Genomic DNA, 13,153 nt, shown 5'->3' on the forward strand with positions numbered 1-13,153 from the left:
ATATTAACTCACTCAAACAGAAATAGATAATCTAAATAAGTCCAGAAGACTAACACACATATAATTTAAGTCACCAAAGGACTGGAGGATGTGAGGAAACAAAAATAATTTTGAAGAAACAACACCAATTTTTTCCAAATTTGGTAAAACCTGTAAAGCCACAGATTCAAGAAGTTCAAAGAGCTCATACACACACAAACACACACCCTACTTCTGAAGAAAATTGTACCAGTGTACATCATAATAAAATTGATCAAAACCAGTAAATAAGAGAACTATTTAAGGCAACTAGAGATAAAAGGCACACCATATTGCAAGGAACAAAGATAAGATGACACAGATTTCTAATCAAAATTATGGCAACTAAGAAGACAGCAGAGCAACATCATTAAAGCACTCAGGGATCTTGTCAACAAAGTCTATACCCAGTGAAAGTATTTTGCAAAAATGAAGATGCATTATGAAGGAATTCATCCTGGCAGACCCACACTACAGGAAAAGTTAAAGGAAGACTTTTAGGCAGAGAGAAATAATACCAGATGGAAATCTGAATCCACACCAAGGAATGAAGAGCAACAGAAATGATAACTATATGGGTAAGTTACAAAATATTTTTTTCTTATTTTTTTAATATCCTTAATAGATATTTTACTATTTAAACAGTAATAATAATATATTCTGGAGTTTAAACATAAGCAAAAGTAAGATACATGATGTTAATAGCATAAAGAATATGAAAGGAAAAGTGGAAGAACACTAATGTAAACTTTTTATACTATACATGAAGTGGTGTAACAGTAGCTGAAGATAGACCATGATAAGTTAAAGATGTGTATTATACACACTGAAATAATCACTAAAGTAATAAAACAAAAAGTATAGCTAATAGCCTAGTAGTGTGAATTATATCATTCATTCTTTCACATTTGTGAATTATTTTAAAATTTATCCAAAAGAAGTCAGGGGCAAAAAATGATAAAAGAACAGATAAAAAACAAAAAGCAAATAGCAAGATGATGAACTCACATGTAACCATTTAATAATCACACTAAAGTGTAAGTGGTCTAAAATTAAAATGCAGGGATTATCAGATTACATTTTATAAAAAGGCAGTCTAGACTACGTGTTATCTACAAATAACACACTTTAAATATGAAGACACCAATAGGTTAAGAGTAAAAAGATAGAAAAGATACAGTATGCTAACACAGGTCAAAAGATACCTGAAGTGGCTATATTAATATTAGGCAAAGTAGATTTCATAGCAAAGGATATTACAAGAGAAAAAGACCATTTAAAGTAAAGGGGCCAATTAATCAAAAGAACATACTCAAACAGTTATGCACCTAATATCAGAGTTTTTAAATACATAAAATGAAAACTGATAGAACTGCAAGGAGAAATAAACAAATGTACAATCTCAGTCAGAACCTGTAAATCCATCAATAATTACTGGAACAGTGAGACTAAAAGTCAGCAAGAATATAGAGGACTTGAGCAACACTTAACAACTTGACCTGATTAAACATTTACAGAAGAGGCCATCCAAAAGCCACAGAATACACATCTCCTTAAGTGCACATGGAACGTTTACCAAGACAGACCACATGCTGGGCCATAATGCAAGTCTTAATGAATTTAAAAGGGAGCAAGCTATAAAAAGTGTGTTTTCTCACCAAAATAGAATTAAATTAAAAATCAGTCGTAAAAAGATCTCTGGAAAAAAAGACCCCAAATATTTGGAAACTAAATATTCCATTTCTAGGTAACCCATGGATCAAAGAAGAAATCAGAAAGACATTAGAAAGTATTTTGAACTGAATGAAAATGAAAATACAACATATCAAAATCTGTGCAAGGCTGCTAGACCACTAAATGCCTTTGTTAGGAAATAATATAAGTTTTAAATTAGTGAGTTCAACTTCCCCTAGTATAAAACTAGAATAAGAAGAGAAATTAAACCCAAAAATAAGCAGAAGAAATGAAACAACAAAGAGTGGAAATCAATGAACTACAAAATGGAAAAAGAACAGAAAAAACAAAAGAAAACATTAGTTGTTTGAGATCAATAAAATTGATAACTTCTAGCCAGATGAAGTGGGAAAAAATAAATAAAACAAAATTACCAAACTTACAAAAGAGAGAGGTGAGATTATTATAGATTCTACAGGTATAGAAAGGATAGGAGAATAATTTTATGACAATAAACCTGAAAACTTAGGTGAAACAAACAAATTAATTGAAGGACACAAACATAAAAACTCAAGAAGAAACAGTTAAGAGGATAGCTTCCCATATATTTTAGAAATTGAAATTATAGTTAAAACCTTCCCACTACTCTAGGTCCACAGGGATTCATTTGTGAATGTTATCAAACATTTACAGGGTAAAAAAAATGCCAGTTCTATATGAACTTTTCCAAAAAATTGAAGAAGAGCAATGTTTTCCAGTTCATTCCATGAAGCAAGCATTACCAGACAACAAAACCAAAAAAAAGACGTTATGAGGAAACTACAGACTGATAACTCTCAATAAGCACAATTTTTTTTAAAGCCTAAACAAACTTTAGCAATTTGAATCTAAGAATATACTAAATGGATAATATATTATGACCAAGTAGATTTTATGCCAGGAATTCAAGGTGGGTTTAATGTTTAAAAAGCCAATCAATGTAACTCACAATATTAACAAACAGAAAAACTGCACCTCAACATTCAGTTAAAGTGAAGTCACTCAGTCGTGTCTGACTCTTTGTGACCCCAAGGACTGTAGCCTACCAGGCTCCTCCATCTATGGGATTTTCCAGGCCAGAATACTGGAGTGGGTTGCCATTTCCTTCTCCAGGAGATCTTCCCAACCCAGGGACTGAACCCAGGTCTCCCGCAATGTAGGCAGATGCTTTACCGTCTGAGCCACCAGGGAAGTTAAGTTAAGGTCCTTAATTAATTCTCACTGAGACAGCTTGGTACCACCCATCTCTGGCAATTTCTTTAATGGAGGAATGGATGTGCTGAGTGGCCTAGCCCAGGCCAAGTGTTCCCCTCTGGAGTCAAGCTGTAGGGGTAGGCAGTGTTTTTATAGTCCCATAGCTTTGGGAAGGGAGAAAGGGAGAGATGTCATTAGAACCTCCTATTTTCCTTTGCTTCTATCTGCATATCTGTTTAATTCTTTCAGTGTCTCAGGCTAGAATGTGTCTTTCAGATTATAGTCAGACATGATGCTAAGCAGATAAACAGAGTTGTCAGCTCCAGTTTTTTTAAATCCTAAGAAAAGCGGTGATTGCCCTGGTTTGGGTCACATGCTCATGGCCGGCACAAGCAGTATTGCCAGGGAGATGGGATATGTGCCTGGCACAGCTAGCACCAAATACCTACCCTAAGCCAGGAAAGGTGCTAGATTCACAGCACCTGCTTGGGTAGACAAGATAATAGGAGTCCACTTGTTGAGACAATGTACACGAAGTTTCTTCTTTGGCAGTGTGTCTGTAATACCTAATATCTTTCCCAACCTCCCACCCCTACCTTGCTCCAAGTTTGCCAAACTGAAGGGCAGACCTTGGGAAAAAAAAAATAAAACAAAAACCCTTGGGTGACTTCTGTGTAAGCGGGTTCTGATTCCCTCTTTATGTTGCTCATCTCTCTCATTTAAAATAAAGAAATCGAATCAGAAAGTGCTCAGGTGAGCCACCACATCCCTGAGACTCAGATTCCTCACCTGTCAGATGGAGTTAGTGATAGTCCTCAACTCGGAAAGTAACTGTGCATGATGTGAACTGAGTCAATGCATATGAAACAGATTCTGAGCATACGATAGGCACTTAACAAACGCTAACTATTATGCTCCATTCCGCACTTTAAAAAAATTGTCAAAAGGGAATCTCACTAAAAATAAATTGCCCAAGAACATTCCAAAGTCTTCCCTAGGGCCAGGAAAAGACCACATCACTTTTTTTCCCAAGAAGCACCTGCCCCCGGGATGTTACCCTCTGCTGTCCCCACTTGCCCCTCTGCACACCCACGCTGACCACCCCCCAGTTTCTCAGAGCTCCGATCTCCACGTTTGCCTCCTACCACCTCCATCCCCACCCTCCAATCATCTGTGCTGCCCACCCTGACAAGCTGTCTCCCTAACACCTCACCTACTCACGTCTTCATTATTTTATTCCTCTACCTTTATTTCTCACACAGAGAAAGGTGGGAGCAGGGATGATCACACAAGGCAAGAGGCCCTGGGCACTGGCTGGAACGCACCCCTGCCCCCTGGTGCCACACCCTCCACGCACACCCTCTGGCCCTCTGACGCTCCCTTCTTCCCCCATCCCTCTCAGTCACCCTGTCTGGCAGGGTACGTTAGCTGGGAGACACAGTCCCCTTCTCTGAGGTGGGTCAAGGAGAGGTGCAGTAGGAAAACCACTCACAGAATCCCTGACCCTCTCCTGCTCCCGGCTCATTAGCCCTGTGACCTGGATCCCACCTTTTTTTTTTCTCCTCTTTCCCCAAAATACTTTTAAAAATATAACAATACCTCCTGGGAGCTACAAGGGCAGCACTGTGGAGGAATGTGGCTTAATCTTTTACAGACTGGGTGACTTTGGACAAGTCTCTTCACCTCTCTGAGGCTCAGCTCCCTTATCCACGAAATGGGGATGATCTGACGCCCATCTCAGGGGCTCGCTTTGAGGGTCAGAGCAATCGCAGGATGAGGAGCACACAGCCTGGTCACGCTGTTTGCTGTGACAAAGGAAGATTGCTTCAGAGGAGGGTTTTGAAAGGAACATAATAGAATAAAAACATAATGGACACTTCTGCTTCCAGCCAGATGAGGTAATGGACACAACTGAAAAATAAAACCCCCAAAACATGGAACAACAGTTTTCAAGACAGTAAGGGCGTAAGGCAACAGAGGATAATGATCCCCACGAGAGACAGAACACAAAACGTAGTGAGCCCTACCTCATGGCCTGGAGAGAGAGTCCAGGCTGCGATGTGAGGAATGGGAAGGAAGGCAAAGGCTGGCAAACAGCTTGAGCTGAAAGACCAAGCTGAGAGTTGAGAGAGACTGGGGTGTCTTCAGTACCCAGCGCAGAATACCCACGAGGAGAGAGAGCACCAGGAAGAGAACACTCGAGGCCTCTGCAGTGTTTAGCAGAGTGCAGAGCAGTGCCTGCAAGCACGTGAGGAAACTACGTGAGGCCAGGGAAAGAACGTCCAGGGGATGAGAGGCACAGCCCTGGCCACACACGGGGTCATGGGACTGGAAATAGGGCTGTTCCTACCAGCCAGACTGTACAGCTTGCCTTTACAGTGAGGAATGATTAACCCTTCACTCTCCATGCTCTAGTCCCATGAAGCAAATCTGGAAAGCAAGACACACAAAAGAAACTAGTTATTTAGCTGCTTTCCAAAGTAAAGTTGAAGGATATTTTTTTATTATTAAAATAGATTAAAATAGCCAGAAACCAACAGGGTAAAATTCACAGTATTTGGCATCCAGCAAGAGGGTTAATAGGCATGAAAAGAGGCGGGAAAATATAACCCATAAAAAGAAGAAAAATCAATTAAAACCAATCTAGAATTGACACAGCTGTTAAAATTAGCAAAGAAGGACATTAAAACAGCTAATATATCACATTAGAATATATTTTAATATAATACCACATTATAATATACTATATATTTAAAATATTCCATATTTTAAAAAGTTAACTGGAGCCATGTAAGATATATTTTTTAAAGGGACCTCAATTTTTAGAGATAAAAACTACAATGTCTAAGATTAAAAATATACTGGTGGAATTAACAGCAAATTAGTTATTGCAGAAGCAAATATTAGTGAACTTGAAATAGCAACTTCCTAAAATTAAACACACAGAAAAAGAAATAAATTTTGAGAATTAAAAGAGTACCAGTAAACTACAGAACAACTGAAAAGGCCCTAATGTATATGCAGTTGGAGTTTCTGAAGAAAGAGGTAGACAGAAAAATAGTTAATGACATCCAAAATGTTCTAAATTTGATGAGAAGATAAGCTCACAGATTCAAGAAGCTCAACAAATGCCAAGAATAAGAAACAGCAAGAAAACTACACCAAGATACATAATTAAATTGCTCAAAACCAGTAAACAAGACAAAAATCTAACAGAGGAGGGGAAAAGCATGTCGCATATGGAAGAACAAAGATAAGAATAACACAGCCTTCTCATCAGGAATAATGCAGGCAAGGAGAAAGATTGTGGGGCAATATATTTAAAGTAAAACAGTAAACCTAAAAGTGGGCTTCCCTGGTGTCTCAGTTGGTAAAGAATCCTGTTGTAATGCAGGAGACCCTGATTCCATCTCAGAGTTGGGATGATCCCCTGGAAAAGGAACTGGCAACCCAGGCCAGTATTCTTGCATGGAGAATCGCATGGACAGAGGAGACTGATGGGCTACAGTACATGGGATTTCCCAGGGGTTGCAAACAATCAGACACAACTGACCTAAAAATACACTTTGTTGCTGGGTCAGAATACTTAATATTATTAACATGTCAGTACTCCCCAAATTGATCCATATATTCTACACAAGCTAAATCAAAATGTCAGAAAGCTTTTTGTACAAACAGGCTACCTGATTCTAAACTTCATACGGAAATGCAAAGGAAATCCACATACACAACTCTGAAGAAAGAAGAACAAAGGTGAAGGGCTAAGACCACCTGATTTCAAGAATTATTATAAAACTATATTAATCAGGAGGCTTCCCAGGTGGTGCTAATGATAAAGAACCTGTCTGCCAATGCAGGAGACCTAAGAGACACAAGCTCAATCCCTGGGTCAGGAAGATCCCCTGGAGAATGGAGTGGCACCCCACTCCAGTATTCTTGCCTGGGAAATCCCATGGACAGAGGAGCCTGATGGAGTACAGTCCATGGGGTCACACAGAGTCAGACATGACTGAAGCGACTTAGCATGCACGCATATCAATCAGGACAGCGTAGTATCAGCATCAGAGTAACCATAGAGATCCGAAGAACAGAAGAGAGGGCTGAGAAACTGGCCCACACATGTACAGGTTTTGACAAAAATGTAAAGGAAATGCAGAGGAGAAATAGATAGCCTTCTCGACAAGTGGTTCTGGGACAGCTGGAAAGTCATATGCAAAAACAAACAAACAACAACAAAAAAAACCTTTGGATCCATACCTGTCACATCTATAAAAGCTAACTCAAAAATGTATTGAAAATTGAAATGTAAAGGCTGAAACTACAAAACTACCAGAAGAAAACTTAGGAAAAGAAACTTTGTGGCCTTGGGTTGATAGCATATCAAAGACTTCTTAGAGGTGACACCAAAAGCATGACTTGTAAAAGAAGAAATTGACAAGTTGGACTTCATCATAAGTAAACACTTCTGCTCTTTGAAAGACACTTTTAAGAAAATAAAACTAACAAACAACAAGTAAAAAACATTTGTGAAACATATTTCTGATAAAGGGCACATCCAGAATAAAGAACTCTCAAAACTCAACATCAGGAAAACAAACAATCCAATATTTTAAAACATAGGGAGAACATCTGAGCAGACTTTTAACCAAAGACGATATCAAGAAAAGCACTTGCAAAGTTGTTTTTTGGTCGCTAAATTGTATACAATGCTTTGCGACTCCATGAACTGCACACGCCAGGCCAAGATGCTCTGTGTCATTAGTCATTAAAGGAATGCTCATTAAAACCACAATGAGGTACCATTACACACCCTTTAGAGGGGCTGAAATTAAAGGCTGACCATAGCAACTGTCGGTGGAAATATGGAGGAACCAGAACTCTAAAGCTGATGAAGTTAAACATATACTTAAACATACATTTACATATGATTCAGTCATTCTGCCTCTAGGTGTTTTTTCCAAGAGAAAAAGAAATATATATCCATACAAAGATTTATATACAAATGTTCCTAGCAACTTTGCTTCAATAGCCAAAAACTGGAAATGATGCAAATGGCCATCTACAGGAAATGGATAAACAACTCATGGTGTATTCATCTGATGAAATACTATTTAGCAACAAAAAGGATAAATAACTATTTATACAAGCAATATCATGGATGAATCCCAAAATAAGAATGCTTTTTGAATGAAGTAAGACGAAAAGAGTATATGCTATATGATTCTATTTATATGAAACTCTAGAAAATGCAGTCTAATCTATGGTGACACAGAATAAATCAGTGATCACCTGGTTTGGGAGGTGGCAGGGAGAAAGGAGATAAAGAGACATGAAGAAATGGTTGTTAAGAGGTGTAGGCAGTTCTAGAAAAACAGGGTTTGTTGAACAGAAGCCAGAAGTGAGTCTGCGATATTACACAGATGTGCTAGACAGGCAATTAATATAAATATTATGTTATTTTCTGAATTTTGTGATGTTTGTAACTACTGCTTTTTCCATTCTAAATAAATGTTCATTTCCATGCCTAAAACAAAAGGTATTACTTATATTATGATGCATCTGGTACAATCCACTTTAGGTCTTTTTCTTAACTTCTATTTTGAAATTATTTTACACTTTGGAAGGGTTGCAAAGACAGCACAGATAGTTTCCAAATACCCTCCACTTCACCCAGCTCTCCCTAAAGTTAAGAACTTGAGTAGCCTTGATACAATTACCAAAATCTGCAGTCTAAATCCTCCCCTCCTCACTCTGGGACAGTTAGCTGCAGTCGCGCAGCCCTGTCCCCTCCAGTGAGCAGGTCTAAGGCCCAGCCTCTCCTCCGGCTTTACATCGGCTGCTCTGTGTGCAACCGACACTCCACACTCGGGACTGCTCCACGTCCACCCCCAGCCCCATCTCTCATGTGACCCATATGGGATCTTAAACTAACCGAACCCTACGTGTCTAAAACTGAATACATTATTTTCTCAAAATCCCCTTCCTCCTATGATCTTGAACTCAGAAAGTGGCATTGTCACCTGGCACTCAGTTGGACATCTCAGAGTCTTCTCTGACTCACCTCCCTCTCTGAAGGTCTACATATGATAAGTTACTGTCAGTTTCTTTTTATTGTTCCTCCATTTGTTGCTCAAACCCCACCCATAGGTCCCATGTCCACTATCAATACCTTGATTTAGGCCGTGATGTTAGGGCTGTTAGGACAGGTTTTAAACATTCCTGTACTTCTAGGCTCCTACTTCCGGCCCAATTGCCCTGAGTGATCTTTCTAAAATGTACACTGGCCAAAATCACTTCCTGCTAAAAACAACAACAACTCTGCAATGGTTTCCAAATGCCCAAAGGGTGACATTCTAGCTCCAGGTATTGTATCCAAGGTCCTTTTAAAAGAACCTTTGACATCCTCTTCACAGGTGGTAAAGAACCTGCCTGCCAACACAGGAGATATTAGAGAAGCGGGTTTGATCCTGGATCGGGAAGATCCCCTGAAGGAGGGCATGGCAACCCACTCCAGTATTCTTTCCTGGAGAATCCCATGGACAGAGGACCCTGTCCATAGGGTCGTGAAGAGTCGGACATGACTGAAGTGATTTAGCACACATGCTCCTCACTAATAACCATCAGCTCAATCAAATGCAATGGAACTCCTCTCCCTCCTGAACCCACCAGACATCCTCATGCCTTTCCCCTGTTGTTCTCTCAGCCTAGAAGGTCCTTTCCCATCTCTCCCACTGGAGACTTCTATACAAAGCGCAGCTCTGTTTTCACTCTCAGAATGAAGCCTTCTCAAAAATAAGAGTCAGAAGAGAAAGTCTCCTTTTGTGTACAGAGCCCTGCATACATACCTTTGAGGCAGCTTTCTGTGTGCCTTCCTCCACAACAGGTGAAAACCTAAAGAGCAAAATTTTTACTTATCTTGGCCCCCAGCACCAGACTTGGGGTTTTATAGAGGCATTGATAACTGGATGAACAGATAAAGAAATAAGATGTATTCATGGATGGGTGGAAAGAGTAGACTGATGAAGAGATGAATGAATGATGGATGGATGGAGAGATCACAATCAGTTCAAGGGCAAACATTTCTTCTTACTCAACTTATTTTCACATGCTCAGTACATAGGGTCTAGAACTACAGTAATAGATATTCAATATATATTACTGAAGGAGAGGATGAATGATTAAGGACCAGGTTATTGTGGTGAGTGTTTCATAGTGAGAGTCAGAAGACCTGATTTTCAGCTCTATTCATATCTTCAAGTAATCTTTGTGAACATGAGCAACTTAACAAAAGATCTTCAATTTACTCTCCTGTAAAATGGGTAGACTGGGTTAAATTACTTCTAAGGTCTTCTCCAAACACTCTTGTGTTCCCTGATTTGAAACCATGCAAATCTAAGATAAGGCTATGGCATGGGAGGAGGGGACACATTAGAACAAATGTGTGTTTACTTACAACTTGTCCTAATGCAGAGCTGATACTCGATTCCTGCCAGCAACGGGGGAGGAGTTAACACACTCCAGCTGAGATTCTGTTCAAATTGTCTGGCTGAAAGCCTGTGGTGGAAATAAAAGACAGGCTGAGAGGAGAGCCTGAGGGGTAATTAAGAGAGAAACATGAACCTCTGTGAGGCTGTACCCAGCCCAAGTTGAAAGGAAGGCGGGAAAGGCCAGGCTACAAAGCCTCCTGTACAAAGCCTCCCAGGGCTCTTGGCTGCTGGCCAAAGGCACCCTTTATCCAGAAGGATGGTTGTTTGTTCTCAGAGCACGTGGTCTGCCCTGCCAGAGATGCATCTGGACTCCTAGTGTGCTCTGGAGTAATAATTGTACTGAGAAGGTGTCTATCATTAGTTATAGAACAATATGTGCCAGGCACTGTCTACACATCACCTCATCACTTCTCCCAATAATGCTGGCAGGCAGGAATGATGACCTTCAATTCATTGAGGAGAAAAAGGTAGCTAGTAAGGGGCTGATTGAGGACTTGAACCCAGGGGGCTTTGGCTAACTGTGGACAGGTGCCCTGGAACGGGTCAAGTAATAATTCAGAGACTTCAGATTTCATTTACTTTTTCAGTTCAGTTCAGTTCAGTCGCTCAGGTGTGTTCCACTCTTTGCGACCCCATGAACTGCAGCACACCAGGCCTCCTTGTCCATCACCAACTCCTGGAGCTCACCCAAACTCATGTCCACTGAGTCAGTGATGCCATCCAACCATCTCATCCTCTGTCGTCCCCTTCTCCTCCTGCCCTCAATCTTTCCCAGTATCAGGGTCTTTTAAAATGAGTCAGCTCTTCGCATCAGGTGGCCAACGTATCGGAGTTTCAGCTTCAACATCAGTCCTTCCAATGAACACTCAGGACTGATCTTTAGGATGGACTGGTTGGATCGCCCTGCAGTCCAGGGGACTCTCAAGAGTTTTCCCCAACACCACAGTTCAAAAGCATCAATTCTTCAGTGCTCAGCTTTCTTCACAGTCCAGCTCTCACATCCATACACGACTACTGGAAAAATCATAGCCTTCATTAGATGGACCTTTGTTGGCAAAGTAATGTCTCTGCTTTTTAATATGCTATCTAGGTTGGTCATTACTTTCCTTCCAAGGAGTAAGTGTCTTTTAATTTCATGGCTGCAGTCACCATCTGCAGTGATTTTGGAGCCCCCCCAAAATAAAGTCTGACACTGTTTCCACTGTTTCCCCATCTATTTCCCATGAAGTGATGGGATCAGATGCCATGATCTTCATTTTCTGAATGTTGAGCTTTAAGCCAACTTTTTCTCTCTCCCTTTCACTTTCATCAAGAGGCTCTTTAGTTCTTCACTTTCTGCCATAAGGGTGGTGTCATCTGCATATCTGAGGTTATTGATATTTCTCCCGGCAATCTTGATTCCAGCTTGTGCTTCTTCCAGCCCAGTGTTTCTCATGATGTACTCTGCATATAAGTTAAATAAGCAGGGTGACAATATACAGCCTTGACGGACTCCTTTTCCTATTTGGAACCAGTCTGTTGTTCCATATCCAGTTCTAACTGTTGCTTCCTGATCTGCATACAGGTTTCTCAAGACGCAGGTCAGGTGGTCTGGTATTCCCATCTCTTTCAGAATTTTCCACAGTTTATTGTGATCCATGCAGTCAAAGGCTTTGGCATCAGTCAAAATTTAGGTATATTTGGCACTGGTTTTTCTGCCTTTTTAAAGCCCAACTTGTACATCTGGAAGTTCTCAGTTCACATACTGACGAAGTCTAGCTTAAAGGATTTTGAGCAGAACCTTACTAAAAGGTGAAATGAGCCCAATTGTGTGGTAGTTTGAACAGTTTGGCATTGCCCTTCTTTGGGAATGGAATGAAAACTGACCTTTTGCAGTCCCATGGCCACTGCAGAGTTTTCCAGTTTGCTGACATATTAAGTGCAGCACTTTAACAGCAACATCTATTTGCGATTTGAAATAGCTCAGCTTGTAATTCCATCACCTCCACTAGTTTTGTTTGTAGTAATGCTTCTTAAGGCCCACTTGACTTTACACTCCAGGATATCTGGCTTTAGGTGAGTGACCACACCCATCCTGCTTATCCTAGTTCTTAAGACCTTTTTTGTATAGTTCTGTGTATTTCTGCCACCACTTCTTAATATCTTCTGCCTCTGTTAGGTCCATACCATTTTATGCCCACCCTTGCATGAAACGTTTCCTTGATGTCTCCAAGATTCTAGAAGAGATATCTAGTCTTTCCCATTCTGTTGTTTTCCTGTATTTCTTCACATTGCTCATTGAAGGCCTTCTTATCTCTCCTTGCTATTCTCTGGAACTCTGCATTCAGTTGGGTGCATCTTTCCTTTTCTCCCTTGCTTTTCGCTTCTCTTCTCAGCTATTTGTAAAGCCTCCTCAGACAACCACTTTGCCTTCTTGAATTTCTTTTTCTTTGGGATGGTTTTGGTCACTGCCTTCTGTACAATGTTATAAACCTCTGTCCACAGGTTCTTCGGACACTCTGTCTACCAGATCTAATCCCTTGAATCCATTTGTCACCTCCACTGTATGGTCATAAGGGATTTGATTTAGGTCATACCTGAATGGTCTAGTGGTTTTCCATACTTTCTTCAATTTAAGTCTGAATTTGGCAATAAATAACTCATGGTCTGAGCCACAGTCAACTCCCAGTCTTATTTTTGCTGGCTGTATACAGCTTCTCCATCTTCAGCTGCAAATAATATAATCAATCTGATTTCAGTAT

The sequence above is a fragment of the Oryx dammah genome, unplaced genomic scaffold (assembly GCF_014754425.2).
Source record: "Oryx dammah isolate SB20612 unplaced genomic scaffold, SCBI_Odam_1.1 HiC_scaffold_26, whole genome shotgun sequence".
NCBI classification, from domain to species: Eukaryota; Metazoa; Chordata; class Mammalia; order Artiodactyla; family Bovidae; genus Oryx; species Oryx dammah.